This window comes from Cupressus sempervirens, chromosome 7 (genome assembly GCF_028749045.1).
Source record: "Cupressus sempervirens isolate cs-2001-9-10 chromosome 7, ASM2874904v1, whole genome shotgun sequence".
Lineage (NCBI taxonomy): Eukaryota > Viridiplantae > Streptophyta > Pinopsida > Cupressales > Cupressaceae > Cupressus > Cupressus sempervirens.
The window spans coordinates 505,243,582-505,259,945 of record NC_143124.1 but is presented as its reverse complement, the minus strand read 5'-3'; positions in this window follow the sequence as shown (position 1 = coordinate 505,259,945).

Sequence of the window (16,364 nt, the reverse complement as noted above, 5' to 3'; positions counted from 1 at the left end):
TCCCTATCATTTTTCTCCTTTCAAATCTCTCTATGTCAGCTCCAAAAATGGTTTACATTTGAGTTTGTGAGGGCACAAACTCATATGCTAATTTTTTGTTACTTGGCACATATTGGACTACTAGTGCTCAGCACCAACTACACTCTATCTCGCTCGTCACATTTATGATTCTTGCTCACTCAACATATACTGCAATATGGCTTACTTGGCATCAATTGTGACTTGGCACTTGTATATCACTTGACACTTATATACTTCTCAACACCTAAAGTCACTTGACACCCATTGAAATGATAGCTTGGCACACACTGTGGCTCAACATCAATACAAAAAGTGATTAAGTGTGTTGACACTCAAATGTCAAAATTGTGTAAGGACTAACAATCTCCCCCTTTGACATGAGTGTCAAAAACACTTAACTAATCATTACTATTCTATCCTTATGAGTGTGTTAGCCAAAAAATTTCAAAATTGTTCAAAATTTGTTCAAAATACCTTAACTCCCCCTGAGTTGATTTGTGCCTTGTCATTTTTGCAATCAAAGTTCTATGCTAACTATGCTTGATACTCTTTGTCTTTTTCCCTATACCTATATTTTGTATCTATTTTATCAGAGGTTATGGAATTTCTATGTTTGCATCAGATCTATTTTCCATATGAGTGCCAAAATTTCAAAATTGTGTGTCTCCCCCTCTTGGCTATCAAAATTTATAGGTATATCCCCTTATCTTATATCTGCCTTATGTTTCCCTTAAACATATATCTCACCCTTTTTTGATGCTAATGTCAAAGGGTTCTAAGGAGTAATACCATATTTAGACAAAAAAATTCTATTTACCTCCATTATTGTTTTCAAAGCTAGATCCCAATTTTTCAAAGCAATGTCCAATGACTTGTGCTAGATGATAGTCTCAACATCAAGGTGTACAAGTCCATCAAGAGTAGAAAGATTTGGGTCTTTCTTTAATACTATCTCGGCATAAACTTGTTCCTTGTGGAGGACTTCTAAATGAGGTGTTATAGAGGACTGGATCTGCATCAATTTTTCCATTTATGTTTGCCTCCTCTACTATTAATACAACTAATTCCCTTTGTGTGTGAAGTGTCTTTGTAAAATTCTTCTCACTCTGAGCTGGATCTCTAGGTAATTGCATGCTAGAGATTTTCAAGTTTCTTTCCAAGCTCATTATTTTTTGATTAGTTTCTTGTGTGAAATTGGAAAAATCACACAACTTCCTATACAATGAAAAAATATTTTCAAGAACAATTTTGGCCTTATCTATTGCCTTGGCCAACTCTACTTGTTCAAGTGTAATGCCACTTGATATCTTCTCATTAACCTTTCTTTGAAATTTTCTTTCTGACCATTCCATGAGTTTAAAATTAGTGTCCTAGTCCTCATTTGTCACCTGGTCAACTATGTCTGATAGTTGCTCAATTATTGGCTTCCCTTCATCTGGTGACTACAAGATGAAGGCATCCATGAAGATGTCCTTGATATCATGAAGTGCTTGCTTTTGTTTAAACTATTTTCTCAAAATTTCCTCCCTCATCCTTCTATCCAATGCATTTTTCATTTCATTCATTTGTTTCATTGTGATAGTTTTGGAATCAAAGGAGGGTATCACAATTTCTTCATCTATTTCAGGGTCTCCATAGTGAAGTACCTTGGCCACTCTTTTTGAACTTGAGCCTGGTGTTGAAAACTACAATGGAATAGCTTCAATGATTGGCTTCAAAATGGTCTTAATAAGAGTGCCAATTTTTGGTAGTTCTACCAATGTCTGAATGGTGGCCTACTCCTTTTCTTTTGCTACATCATCCTTTTCATATGATTTCCTCTCCTTTACACTTGGCATCTGAACATTATCACTAGTTGCAATTGGTGGAGGCGGTGGTGGCAACATCAAAACTTTAGTTTTAGTAGAAATTTATGTAAAAGGTTATGCCTTTGGTTTCACCATTTGTCTTTGTAGTGCTACTACTGGTCTTTTTAATTCATCTACACTCACCAATATAGGGCTTACACACAACTGTGCCTGTAGAGTAGATTGGTGAAGGATCATTGAGAGATCCTCTGTAGTGAGTGGGTTGATATTCTAAGTTGTTTTGTCAGTCTCATCCTTTATAATGACTATGTCTGCAAGTGTAGTGGTTGTGTGAGGAGGACTGGGAGGTGGCAATTGTGTGTCTTGCACACTTTGTTCATCTTCCTACTACTAGTCAGCTATTGCCATAGTTTCTTCTCCCTTAGCTGGTTCCTCCTATTCTTTCTCCTTATTCTCCTCTTCTCCTTTCTCTTCCTCACCTTTCTTTTCTTCTTCCCTTGCTTTCTCCTCTCCTTTTTGTTCTTCTTCTTTCTTTTCTTCCACCCTTTCTTTGGCACTTGATTCTACCTTATTTTTTTCTTCCATCTTATCATCATATATCTTGTATATTGTCTTCCATATCTGTGTAGATTTATTTACATCTTTAATTTTTTTTTGAAGAATGCAAAATGCTCTATATTTGGGTGCAAATTTCCCGCTATGTTTCATATTAGCCTTGGTTATTTGAGCCTTTAACATGTTAGGCTTCACTTGTGCTAGGGTAGGCTCTCTAATCTCCGTTTCTATTTGTAAACAATAATGCCATTTATGCTCTATTATCTCATATAGTTCCTTTGGCATAGTGTTATCAAGCTCTAGAGGTGTGTTTTTGAATTCTACCATCATGGCACACACAAATTCCTCTATTTTATTCTACTCCTCCCTATTGAGCCTATTGAAATTTAAAGACTTTAAATCATTTAAATCTAAATTTTTAATTTTATTGCAAAGTTTATCTATTGCAGATTTTGGAGGATGGCTTACCACTTTGAATTGGCTTATATCCTCAAAATCTATCCTTTCATCATCTGCATCTGGTTGAGCCACATATCTTCTTCTTTTCTTGGTCTCTTTAGTAGGCTATGTAGTAGCTTTCTTCTTGTCCTTTACTACCTGTTTGGCCTTTTGAGTTGATGCTCTTGTTGTGGCCCTTGTTGTTGCTGGCGTAGTTGGAGCTGGTTTTGTTACATTTTTGGGCTTTGGCTGAGCTGTAGGCTATGTTTTTTCATTTCTCTTCTTCTTCTCAGTAGGTGTAGGTGCTTCCTAACGTTCTTCTTCCTCAAAACCTTCCTCTTTTTCTTCTCCTTGTTGTTATGTCAGCTCAACTAGCTCTTGCCCTTGCTTGTCTTCTTCTTCACCATCTTCTTCAACTTCTTCTTCTCCTACTTCACCTTTAATGTTTACCCCAAATGTCTTCTTTATTTTTCTTACCATCTTATCCTTCTTCTTAATCATTGAAGTAGTTTTCAACTCTTTCTCAACTTTGGACTTAACAACATCATAAGTCTGAAAGTGAGGAGTTGCTTTATCAATTTATTCTGCTAGCAATGTTGTGATTACTGCTAAGGCTTCTTTAACATCTAGTTCATATCCTAATGGCCTTAGCCATCTTACCCTTGGTATTGCTGCTTGAATGTATGTGAAATCAATATCAACCAAGAAACATATGTCATTGACATGTTTCTCAACTAATGAGATTGGTATCCTCATCCTTTGCTTCATAGACTTCTTAAAGTCTTCAAAATAGCTAGTCATCTAGGCTTCAAAATTGTCTCCCATTTGATCAATGAACTCATTGATTTGAATGACTACTATCTTGTTAGAATTCCAATTTACCTTCCCAATTGAAGGGAATTCTTCCATCACATAGAAGAATATGCACATGAGAACTGAGCCAAATTTGTATTGTGCACCTTTTGATCTCCTTATAGCTCCTAGGTTCTCATTGATTTGTTGCAACATGAATTTAGCTAGATCATAGGTATGATCTTTCTTTACCAACTTGTATGCCACATCAATAGCTATGTAGGGAACACTATTCTGTCTGTTGGATTGATAGAATTTATGTGAGATTATCCTCACAACAAATTCAAGTAGGGGTTCAGTCACAATATCAATAGTCATTCCCTTATTGTTCCATTTTGCACTTGTGTTCTTCTAAATTACCTCCTTTCTGTCACTTCTCAATGTCTTTGGCTGATCTAGGGTTGGAAGACTAGTAACCCTATGCACAATCCTCTTAGTAATCTTGACTGATCTAGTTTCTAGCCACAAACATCCATCATGAATTTAGCTTAGAAAAATGTGAATCCATTCTATTTTAAACACTATGGGAAAAGCTAGGGTTTTAGTTAAACCCTTCTTCTTGACAATTGAAAAATCATCCTTCATTCTCACACAACTTATCATAGGCATGGAAAATTTTTGGGTCACATATGGCACCAATTTTACAATTGTAGCACTTCCTTATGTCCTTAATCATGACAACTTTGGGTGGAATGATAGATAGTGTGCTAGCCAGGTCATTTTTATAGGCTACTTCAGGGATTGGTTTGAATTTAGGTTATTTAATTTCATTGCTAACTAGTTGAATCTCATGGTCTCCCTTAGCCTTAGGGTTTCTTGAGCTAGAAGCCATATTATCGAACTAGGACTTTAAAATGTATTAAAAATTGAAACTTTGTGTAGCTCGGCACTTGATAAATACCTTTAGATCAATGAGTTTGCTTTGAATTGCTATTGTAATTAATATGAATAACTATAAGGTAGTTGTTTGATTGCCTCTTCACTCTTCTCATCTTTGGTCTGCATTTGAGTGGCATGAAAATGAATGAAATTAAACCTTATACCTATCAATGACCTAGTATTAGATGCTTCATGCATACAACTATAAAATTTGGCAATTGAAGGATTCATCATCACTCAACTTCCATTGTATTTTATTTACTCAGTCGCCACTAAGCTTCTTTCTTACTTGGCTTCAACTATTAGCTTAGTAACTATTAGAAATTTGGCATCCATTGGAGCTTCACTCAGCATCTAAGAGAAACTTGATAGCTTCTTGAAAATTTTTCTTGGTATATTTTTTCATTCAAATTTCTCCTTTGCAGTACTTCTTTATTATTTAGAACTGATGTATGATTTGACTTTGTATATCAGTCCCATACACTTTTCTTTTCTTAGTTGAATGAAGTGTGATCACTTGACCTCTTGGGTGAAGTGATCTCTCCACTAGATGTGCTACACTCACCTTTCTTCTTCCATGTCTTGTTCATTTGTCCTCTTATTTGTTCAATGTCAACCTTTTCTTTTCCTTTGTTGACTTCAGTCTTTGGTGCTTTTGAATTTGTAGGAAAGTTCCTATTGATATGACCAATCTTCAAGCAACTAAAACATGTATTTGGTTTAGCCACCTATTGTAACTTCCCTTGAAATTTATCCTTATGCAATTTTCAAGAATGTGTCCATACTCTTGATAATAGTGATAGCTATACCTGGTATTATTATCCCAATTGTAGTGATGCGCATCATTGGTTCCTCTTGCAACCTAATTAGGTGTCCACATAGGCTTTGATCTACACTCAAAAGCTCTATGTCCATACTTTTTGGAATTGTACTAGTGACCTTCAAATCTTAGTGTCCTCATGATCTTCATTCTACACTCATATGCTTGATGTCCTTGCTTTTTGCACTTGTAACAAAAGCTCCCATTTGTGGGCTTATCATGCTAATGACTATTCTTGCTCCTACACACATTAAAGGTATGTCCCTTTTTACAATAGAAATGACAAGTGGGTTTGGTATTCTTACCTTTTTTGATTCTTTCTTCTACAGTCTTGAATGATTCTCCTTACTCAGTGCTGATGTAGCCAAGTCCTGAAGTATCATTACTAGCCTTTGGTGATTTCAGAAATTTCTCAAAGTACTTGATGGACTCATTGGGTTTGTTGTAACTTTTTACTATCTCCTTTTCTCTCTTCAATTCATTCCGCAATTGTTCATTCTACATCTTTAAGGTAGAGATCTCAATGTCCTTCATGTTTAGCTCATGATGAGCATTTATCATATGGTTTAAGGTGTCTAGCTACATGTTTGAGATCTTTTCAAATTCAATTGTCTTCTCCTCTAGTCTATTGGTGAGAGTTATTTTGCCATCTTCCATCATGGCCTTGTCTTCAATAGCTCTTTTCTTTTGTTCAATTACTTCACAAAGCATTATGGCTTGTGATTCTTGTTCAAGCTTGAGTAATTTGATTTCTTCAGCTTATGCTCTATTTTTCTCCATTAATTTTGCTATTGTTGCATCAAATTACTTGGAATCTCCATTAGAAAACACTTGTGTGGTATCAATCTCCTTGTAGTATATGTCATCTTCAGCTATTGCTATCTCCTTTCTTCTTTTTAAGAATTTTCTTAGTTCCTATGTGGCTTCCTCTACTTTATGTAGAGCTAGATGCACATCAATCACTTGATTGTCAATAATCTTCCCAAGTTTGAAAACTTCCATCTTCTGACCTTTTTCTCCAAGTTGTTAGGCTTCTCCTTGTGAGAACTAGATCTCTAATACCAATTGTTGGAATGTTCAAAATGGAAAGAGTACTTTTGAGAGGGGGGTGGGGTGAATTAGAAGTACCACACTTTTTAACAATATTCAATCCTTTAAACATATAACCAAAAAATAAATTGCATGCATGTAAACATATAAAGAGACATAAAGTAAATCACATGCAACAACACATAACACCAGAATTGATAACCCATAAACCATCTAGGAATAAGAAGGTAAAACTACAGTGGGGATGATACCCACAAAAATTACTACAGTAATATATTCAATAACTTCTAATGGTTTTCCCTATGAAAGGCCTACCTTGTTAAAGGCTTTACACTATGTCAATAGTGACCTAGTTAGAGGATTTACAATAGGTTGTTAAACCCACCTAATACATAGGATTTTCAATCACCTTCTCCAAAGGTTCTCCTACCTAGCTATTAAGCTAACCTATCAATATATGATTTTAGCATCTAATACAATGGTGAGAAAGTATTAGAACATTTGACCTAATAGTATGCAATCTCTAATTGTTGGGTTTAGGCACTTGATCTGCTCTCTTTTGATCTTGATCCTCTGAGATCTGATATCTGATCTTGTTCCTTATCCCTTGTGCTATTCTGATCAACTAGATATGAAAATGCTGCTCTGTTCCTCCAAGTCTTTCCTTCTTCTTACTAAAATTTTGCTATAATCTCCCCTTACACTATTCTCATTCACACATGAGTATTCAACCTCCTTTTAAAGAATGTGAAGACTTAGGGTTAGGTATAGATCTCTGATCCACATTGAATCTCAAATTCCCACTCATAGCTTGAATTTTTCTTATTGTTTGCATGCCTTCTCCATTTTTTTGATTGGCTCCATGAAAATTGCATAGGGAATGTAAATGATTCATCCTTATCCTTTTTCTCCTTCAAAATATCTCTATGTTGGCTCCAAAAATGGTTTACATTTGAGTTTGTGAGGGCACAAACTCATATGCTAATTCTAGGTTACTCGACACATATTGGACTATTGATGCTTGACACATACTCTCTTGGATTGCTTGGCACCAACTACACTCTATCTCACTCGACACATATATGATTCTGGCTCACTCAACATATACTACATTATGGCTTGCTCAGCATCAACTATAACTCGATACCTATATATCACTCGACACTTATATATTGATCGGCACCTGAAGTCACTCGACACCTATTGAAATGCTAGCTTAGCACACATTGTGGCTTGGCATCAATACAAAAAGTGATTAAGTGTGTTGACACTCAAATATCAAAATTGTGTAAGGACTAACACATTATACTTTATACAATTTTCTTATACTTCTCCCCCTTTGACATTAATGAAAAAGGTGTCAAAAACTATATACATGTCAAAATTATGGATCTTTACCTCTACATTCAGGTAGATAAACATAAATGCAGTCCTCAAAACATGTCTTCAAACTCTTTAGATTCTTCTCCCATGTGTCCTTAACTCCCTTTGATATGTTGAGGAGACTACACAACCCATAGGATGTAATTTCCACTACATCCAAGACTAAATAATTTTTTTTTATCAAAGGATATCTTGTCTCTCAAACATTCCTCCACTTTCTATTCAAGTGTAATGATCTTCAAGGATAGGTTTTCTCTTAGAAGTGAGAACCTCTTTTCTATCCTTTCTTTATTTAATTCTATTAGGCTTATCTCATCATAAGTCTTCCTTGTCTTCGGTGAAATATCTTCAACTTTGATGCCTAGCTGTATAAGTTGATCTGTTAATGCATTTACTTCATCACACTTCTTTTGTAGGGAATCATCACTATCCTTTTAAAAATTGAATGACATGGAACATTTGTCATGGAATGCTTTCCCTTCTTGCTCACATCTCCTTAGCTCTTTGATTCATGCATCAAGAGCTCCTAGATCATTCTTGATATTTTGACACACAATGTCAAACCTTTGAGCATCATGCTTTACTTGAGCTTGGACTTCTACAATATTTGACAAGTTAGTGAATTCAACATTAAATTCTTGAATCACTACCTTTTCTCTGTCCTCTAGATTTGGTTTTGACACTCTGACCACAAGTGTGCTCTATAACTTTTCAGTCACATTCATAAGAGTTTTCTGAAAACTCTTTGCTTGTCTGTTCTTATTTATTATCTTGTTAAAGATGTAATCAACTCTAACTAATCATCATCATCTAATCCTGTTAATGCTACAAGGGTAAGAGATGTTCTTGGTGCACTTTCCTTCTTTTATCTTTCCTCTTTATTGTTTTCTTCCTTCTCTTTTATTTTCTTATCTTGTCTTCTTCTTCTTTCTTCTCTGTCTTCTTCTTCTATCTTCTTCTTCTCATCCTCTTTCTTCTTTTTCTCCTCATCTTTTTTTCCTTCCTCTCTTCATCTTATTTCTTTTTATTTTCCTCATCCTCTTTCCTTTCCTTTTTCTCATCTTCTTTCTTTTTCTTCTCTTCATCTTCTTTCTTTTTCTTCTCCTCACTATCTTTCCTCTTCTTTTCCTCTTCTAGTTTCCTTTTCTCCTCTTCCTTCTTCCTTTTTCCTTTTCCTCTCTTCTTTCTCACTCTTTCTTTTCTCTTCTTGTTCTTTCTTTTTCTCTTCTTCATCACTCTTCCTTTTCTCTTCATCTTCATCTGCTTCCTCTTCCAAACTAGTATAACTTGAGATATTGCCAACAATGCTTGTGCTATAATCCTTAAAAGGATTTTCATCTATATCTACTGTGACCTTTGTGCCACCAATATGCATTGTATCTACTCCAATTGTAATATGAGGTTCTACTACTGCTATGTGTTTAGGTCTTCCATCATTTACACAATGGCCTTTTTTGTTTCCTCATTAACTTCTCGATAATTGCTTCCCATTTTCAATATGATCCTTTTCTTATTCCTAATATAAGTTTCAAGATTCCTCATTAAGCTAGCCATATGTTCATCATTGTCAACTTGGAAAAGTTTTCTTATTTGGTTTTCTTTTCTTTTGTTGTCCTCATCAACTACTATTTTCCTTATGTTTGTCAGCCTCTCATAAGATATTTTGGGATCTCATCTTTTACATCCTCAAATTTCACATTAGATAATATTGTATGTCTAATAACAAAATTTTTTAACTCCAATTTGTCAATTCCTATATATAGATGATAAACTTATTTAACTTAACAAAATTCCCTTCATTTATGATTGCGTTGTTCACCTTTTCAATTTTAGGCTTCCATTCCTTTCTCTTTGAGGGTGCAACTTCTGGTTGCTTCTTTATCTTCTTCTTAGTCTCTACTTGACCTCACATCTTCTTTACTAGAATGCTTGGCATAATTTCTTTATGCCTCTTGCCTAGTGCAGATGCCATTGTCTTCATTCTTTTCTTGTTGGGAGAGTTAGGTGACTCTTGCTTTGCCTCAACTAGTCTAACTAACTTTCTCTTCACCTCAACTACTTCTACTTCTTTTTTTCTTTTTGGATCCTTTCTTAGTGAAATTATAGTTGTGATAGGTGCTTGCTATTGTGATACTACTTCATATAAAGGAATTGGTGCTATAATAGTTGGTTCAACCACTACTACTCCTTCTGATGGTCCTACAACTATTAATGGTGCCACATACATTAGTCTCTATTGACCAATTTATCTCATTGCAAACATTGTCTACCTTATTGCATGTATTTATTCTTCATACATGCCCGTGTGCTACATAGATTTTGTCATTATAATCTCAACCTTTTTCTTGGTTGACTTCTCCAACTGTGCTTGGTTGACTAATTAGATTCAAGGATTATCTTTACATAGCCTTCAATCTCTTCCATAGTGATTTCATAGCACAATGGCTCAACATAAAACTTTCTAGGTTTTGTTGCCTCAATATAGGTAAAATTAGTATACACTATAAAAAAAATGTCATTTCTGAAATTCTTTGTCATAGAGGTGGGATCCTAATTCTTTCCCTCATTTCATTATGATAAGTCTTCCCAATCAGATTAGCATTTTTATTGACTTTCTCAATAAGATGTCTATTTTATACCCAGAGATATTTTCCTTAGTGCTCTCACCACTTGTCATCAAGGTTGATGCTTGCATGAATGGAAATCTCTTGGTCAAGTGGAAGAACATACATGTGATCAAGGATTGAAATCTAAACTGACTATTCTTGACTTTCTTAATCTTTTCAAGGTTCTCTATCAACTACACTCTTAAGATTTCACACAAATTAAACTCTTCTCTATCAATACAGATATTGCAAGCTATTGTATAAAAAAAACTACCATATCATCCTCTCTAGAGTTGTATCGCATCCTTGTTGCTATAATTCTTAGAAATCTGACATCATCTTACTTAATTTTACTAATCATGACTCCTCTACCATTATAAACTAATTTAGTGTTATCAAACACTAACTTCTTGACATTATTTTTATTTACTAGTATACTAGCTTCATTGTATAATCTAGTAACTTCATGAATAAGGTTAGCTAATATTTCAATCACATTATCCCCTAACCAAAACTTGTCATCATGGATTCTTCTCAGTATCACCTTATTCGATTCTCCATTATCAAATAAATAGTAAAACAAAAACTTAACTAAGTTATTGTGCTTCAAGCATTCATATTCTTGTTGATAACTCATATCTTGGTTGTAAATATGGTTGAATTCCTCAGAAATGCATTCATCTCCTATGGTTTCAAACTTGCTTCTAAGATAACTACTCACATCTTCCAAGTGAATAACCTTTTAAGGCTTTTTTGGTAATATGATGTTAGGGTCATCAACTAGAAGTTTGATAGGGTTTATCTTTAGCTTAGGTCTTGCTTCATTTTCTACATTATGTATCAAAGACTTTACCATTTTCACACTTGAGTCCTTAATATAATTCACTAATAAAATATTTTCTTAAGAGTGAAATACCTCACTTCAACATGTAACTTAGGGCTTTTTGATCTTTGCACTTGAAACACTTCAATTCTCCTTCAATTTTTCTATAAAATCACTCTTGTTTTCTCCTTAACTCTTCACATGGTTGAATGATACATACAATCTTTTTCACATGGCTTATATATCACCAAATTGATCTCCACATTAATTGTGCAAGTACACAACTCTCAAAAAGTTGTTTATGATAACTAGTAAACTTGTTTTCATTTGTTCTCACATGTGCAATCTCTAATTGACATGCACTCTTAACCAGAGCTTCCTCTTGACACATTCTACCTTTTATTAATGTCACAACTCTTAACTCAATCTCTAACCTCATTTTTCTCTTTCTAATACTCAATCTGTAATAAGAAGGTACTTAATGCAAATAGGATGAATCACATACAATAGCTCACTTCACCCTTTCATCATGTGCATAAAAATATTATTCTTCTAATACTAAATGTAACTTTATGGATCTTCTTCTTTTACAAATACCTCTTTGAATTCTTCCACATGTTCTCTCTCAATTCATCATTTTGACTATTGTTGCTACTATCATTCCTTCTGGTGTTCCAATTATTGTTCCATCTAAAATTTAGATTCATGTTGATGTTTCTCATGTCTATTCTAAAAAATATTTCTATATGACCAAAATTGTTGCATAGCTAACATACTAGTCCACTCCTTCTCTAATTAGGTCCATTCTAATTAACTGGTGCTCTACAATTTCTAGCAATGTATCCAACATTGTTATACTTGTAACACATAATGTTACACCTTGTTCCATTAGGTCTTCCTCCTTTACTAGATCTACTAAAGGACCTTCTTTTCTCACTACCTATAGGGTTAGTATCTCTAAACAATCTACCATTTCTATTATTACTGTCAAATCTAGGTTTCTTACAATCAACTACTTTATGACCAAAACCATGAAAATTATAACAATAAAAATTCATAATAGGTTTGAATGACTTAATTGTACACTCTCTCTTCATATGTCCAACTTTATTACAAAGAAAAAATCTACCTTAAAATTCATACCTTATCTCTTTAGGTGATTCAACTTGATCTGTATGCTTAGGTTCATCACTTTTCTCAGGTTGACTTGCTTGTTCAACTTTCTTTGATGCATATTTAGATTGACTAGATTCAATCTTATTTTGATTATTCTTCTTTGGTTCAAGATTTTCAATAATTGGATCTGGTTCCTTGCTTGCTTCAGATTTCTTTACTGACTTTTCTCCAATGAAATATCCAAGACCATTCTTATCATAGGAAGGTCTTTGAAATTATAGTTTCTCATCAATTTTCTCACTACTAGAGTATAACTTTTCTAATTTTTTCTTAGCTTGGGTTAACTTTCCTTTCACAATAGTATTGTACTTATCAAGTTATGCATGCTCTATCTTGATCAATTCAAGTTTAGATGTCACTTTAGTAAGATGGGATCTTAGATCCTCATTTAAAGATTTTAGATCTGATTCAACCTTGCTATCATCTTTCTTCAAACTTATCTTTAGTTCAATGATCTGTAGCTTATGTTTTAGAATTTCATTTTCCTTCTTTAATGTTGACACATCATCACTATCTTTATTTTTTTCTTTAGGTTCCTTTCTAGATTTGAGATGATCAATCTTGTCTTTCAATTTCCCAATGTAATCTTTTGCATCTTCATATCATTCTTTCAAGATATTTCTTTCTTTAGTAAGAAGATCAATCTTCTCAAGAGCTTCTTCAAGATTATCCTACAACTATTCCATATCTATAGGGATCTTACTCAATCTAGTAAGCCTCTTTAGAGTAATTGGGCTCTGATACCAATTGTTAGATATAGGGAATACAACAAAGGGGGGAGGGGGTGGCGGGGGTGTGAATCAATATTTTACAAACTTCAGCCCAAAACTGAATATTGTTAATTACTTTATAACATGCATATGAAAGTGAACTAACAATGTTGAATATAAACATAACCGTGTAATAAAAGAAATCATAACACCATATTTTGTTGACTAGGAAAACCTTGGCAAATTGAAATTCCTATTGGGGATGGTAGCCATAAAATGATCCACTAAAAAAAAGTATCTACTTAAGGATATTGACCATGTTAGGAGTCTATTATATACATATAGTGTCTCGATCCTTATTAGAGGACTAGGCCCTATTAAAAGCCTCAACCCTATTAGGAGTTGATATATACATTACAAAATGTATACAAGATGACCCCACTACCCAAACATGCAATTGTACAATTTAGTTGTTTATCCAAAAGAGATAGATACAAAAACCTCTTTACAATGTTGATATCTTCAATATCTGATCTTTCCTTTTCTTGTCTTCACAAATTCCTGATCATACATCATAATTCACATAAATATAGTTCACATATCAGTTATACATTCACACTTTACTTCTCATATTACAAACTTTCCTTTATACCTTTACATTTTATCAAAACTGCCCAATCGACCTTCAAGCTTTTACACGCTTGAAAAAATACAAAATTAACTCTTTCCCTCTTAGGGTTAACATATAAGATGTCATCCTTAATTAGTTAAATAATTATTTCATTAAAAAATTAATTCTTTAACTCATAATCACCCAATTACTGTTATGATTTATTATGCTCTATTTACTACCTTTACTGGTGTTTAATCTATAACTCATTTTGTACTATCTATACTGACTTTCACACTTAAATATGTCATCTTGACATTTTTTACTATCTATACCTAACTACACACATGCCAATAATAACTCTTCCATCATTACACATCAAAACTATTTGTATTCTACTAGATAATTGGCTGATACTTATGTAATTTTCCATGTCTAACTATGTAAATTTCATCTATACATAGTGCCTTCTTTACATAAGGTATATGTTACCATAAATAATAGCTCCAACATTATACCAACTTATCCTACTTAGCCATATTGCCAAGAAAATATTGATGAAATGAGGATGCAAGAAGGAGAAGACACCATAATTTATAGAAAACAAGTAAAATATGTGATGCTAGCCATCCAAGATGCTAAAGGAACACTAGACAATGATGAATGTATGAGAAAGATACTAAGAACTTTTCTACCCAAGTATACCATAAGAGTATCAACCATTTTGGATATGAGAACAATAAAGAAAAAAAATGTATCTCTTGATCCGTAGATAGGAAAGCTCATTGCATTTGAGCTGAAAAAATATGACAACAATTAACCTAAGTTTCAAGTAGTGCTCAAGGCCTTAGTTGGATTGGATACAACCCAAAGAGAAAAGGAAGAGACAATTACATCCAAATAAGGAAAGAAATGGAAATTCTCTATCTAAAGAATCCAAACAAGAAGAATTGGAGGTTTTATTTGAAAAGGGAATGGTAAGAGGGAAAGGGAAGTACAAAGTTAAAATTCAATTTAAATACTTTTGTTATAAGAAGGTAGGACAATATGTTGCTAAATGTTCAAAACCTATCAAGAAGGAGATAGGAAAAATATGAAAAAAACCTAAAGGGAAAGTGAAGAAGAAATGCTATCATTATGAGGAGGGTGTGACTAATGAAGAGTCCATTGGTGCTAAAGATAAGGACAAGGATGAGATATCCTTTGTTACCACCACAAAAGAAAGGGTGGAAAGAGCCTTGATAACAAGCACTAGTATTCAAAAGATTTGGATAATTAACAATGATTTCTCACACCACATGTCTGGGGATAGGAGAATTTTCTATGAGGTTGAGGCCTAGGATTGAGGAATGGGGAAATTTGGCAATAACTCACCATGCATGATGATATGTAAGGGTAGTGTATCCCTAAATGAATCTATTAAATGTAAAGATGCTTATAACTTGTCTTAAATATAACTTGTTGATTTTAGCTCACCTAATCGACAAAGGTTATAGGTCTGAATTTAATAAAGGTTCTTGCACAATATTTTACAAGACTAGTAAAATTTTAGCTCGTGAGAATAAAACAAGGATAATCCCTTTTACCTCAATATTTTTGAAAATAAATACTTGGTAGCTAAGAGTGATAATAGTTGGTTTTGGCATTGGAGATTATATCATGTAAATTTTGAAATCATTGTTGAGGTATAAAAGAAAAAATGTACATGAGGTTTACCTCTCATTACTAAATATGAAAATGTAATATGTAAAGACTATCAACTAGAAGTTTGACCAAATCTAGTTTTTCAAGAAATTTTCTTACCTTTGAACAAGTTTTAGAGTTAGCCTATATTGACTTGTGTGGTCCCATAAGGATGAATAGTGTATCTCGTGACATATACTTCATTTTTTTGTTGATGATTTTTCTAGGATGATGTGGATTATTTATTTGAAGAAAAAGTTAAAAGCCTTCCACATGTTTAAGACCTAAAAGACAAAGGTGGAAAGAGAGATTGGTAGAGCATGGAAATGCCTAAGAATAGACTGGGGAGGCGAGTTTACCTTACAAGAGTTTGAGAGTTACTATCAAGGTAAAAAAATCAAAAGACATATGTCAACTTCTTGAACAACACAACATAATGGTGTTTCTTAAATAAGGAACATAGCAATCACTAATTGTGCTATAAAACTGATGATTTAGAATAATATTTCATTTATCTATTGTAAAGAAGCTATGAGAACAATTGTGTGTACTGTTAAAAGGGTTTAGGTTAAAAAGGAAATAGAGAAGATTCCCTATTAAATTTGGTTTGTTCACTCACCTTCACTGAATTACTTCAAGGTATTTTGAAGCAAGTGTTACATTAAGCGATATGAGTACCAAGGGAAGTTTAAGTCAAAGAGTTATGAGGCTATATGTATGGGATACTCTACCAAAAAAAAATAATACCAGTGCCTAAATCTCTATATGAACAAGATTGTGCAATCTTCTAATGTGAAGGTATATGAGTTCTCTAAGAAGAATGAAGAAGAAAGTGAGAAGAAACCAAAAGACTACAAATAGTTTGAATATATTCCAATAAATGATATAGTGGAAATAATATTAGTGGAAGTGGAAGCTGTACAAGAATTTGTACCAGCATAGGTAGAGGT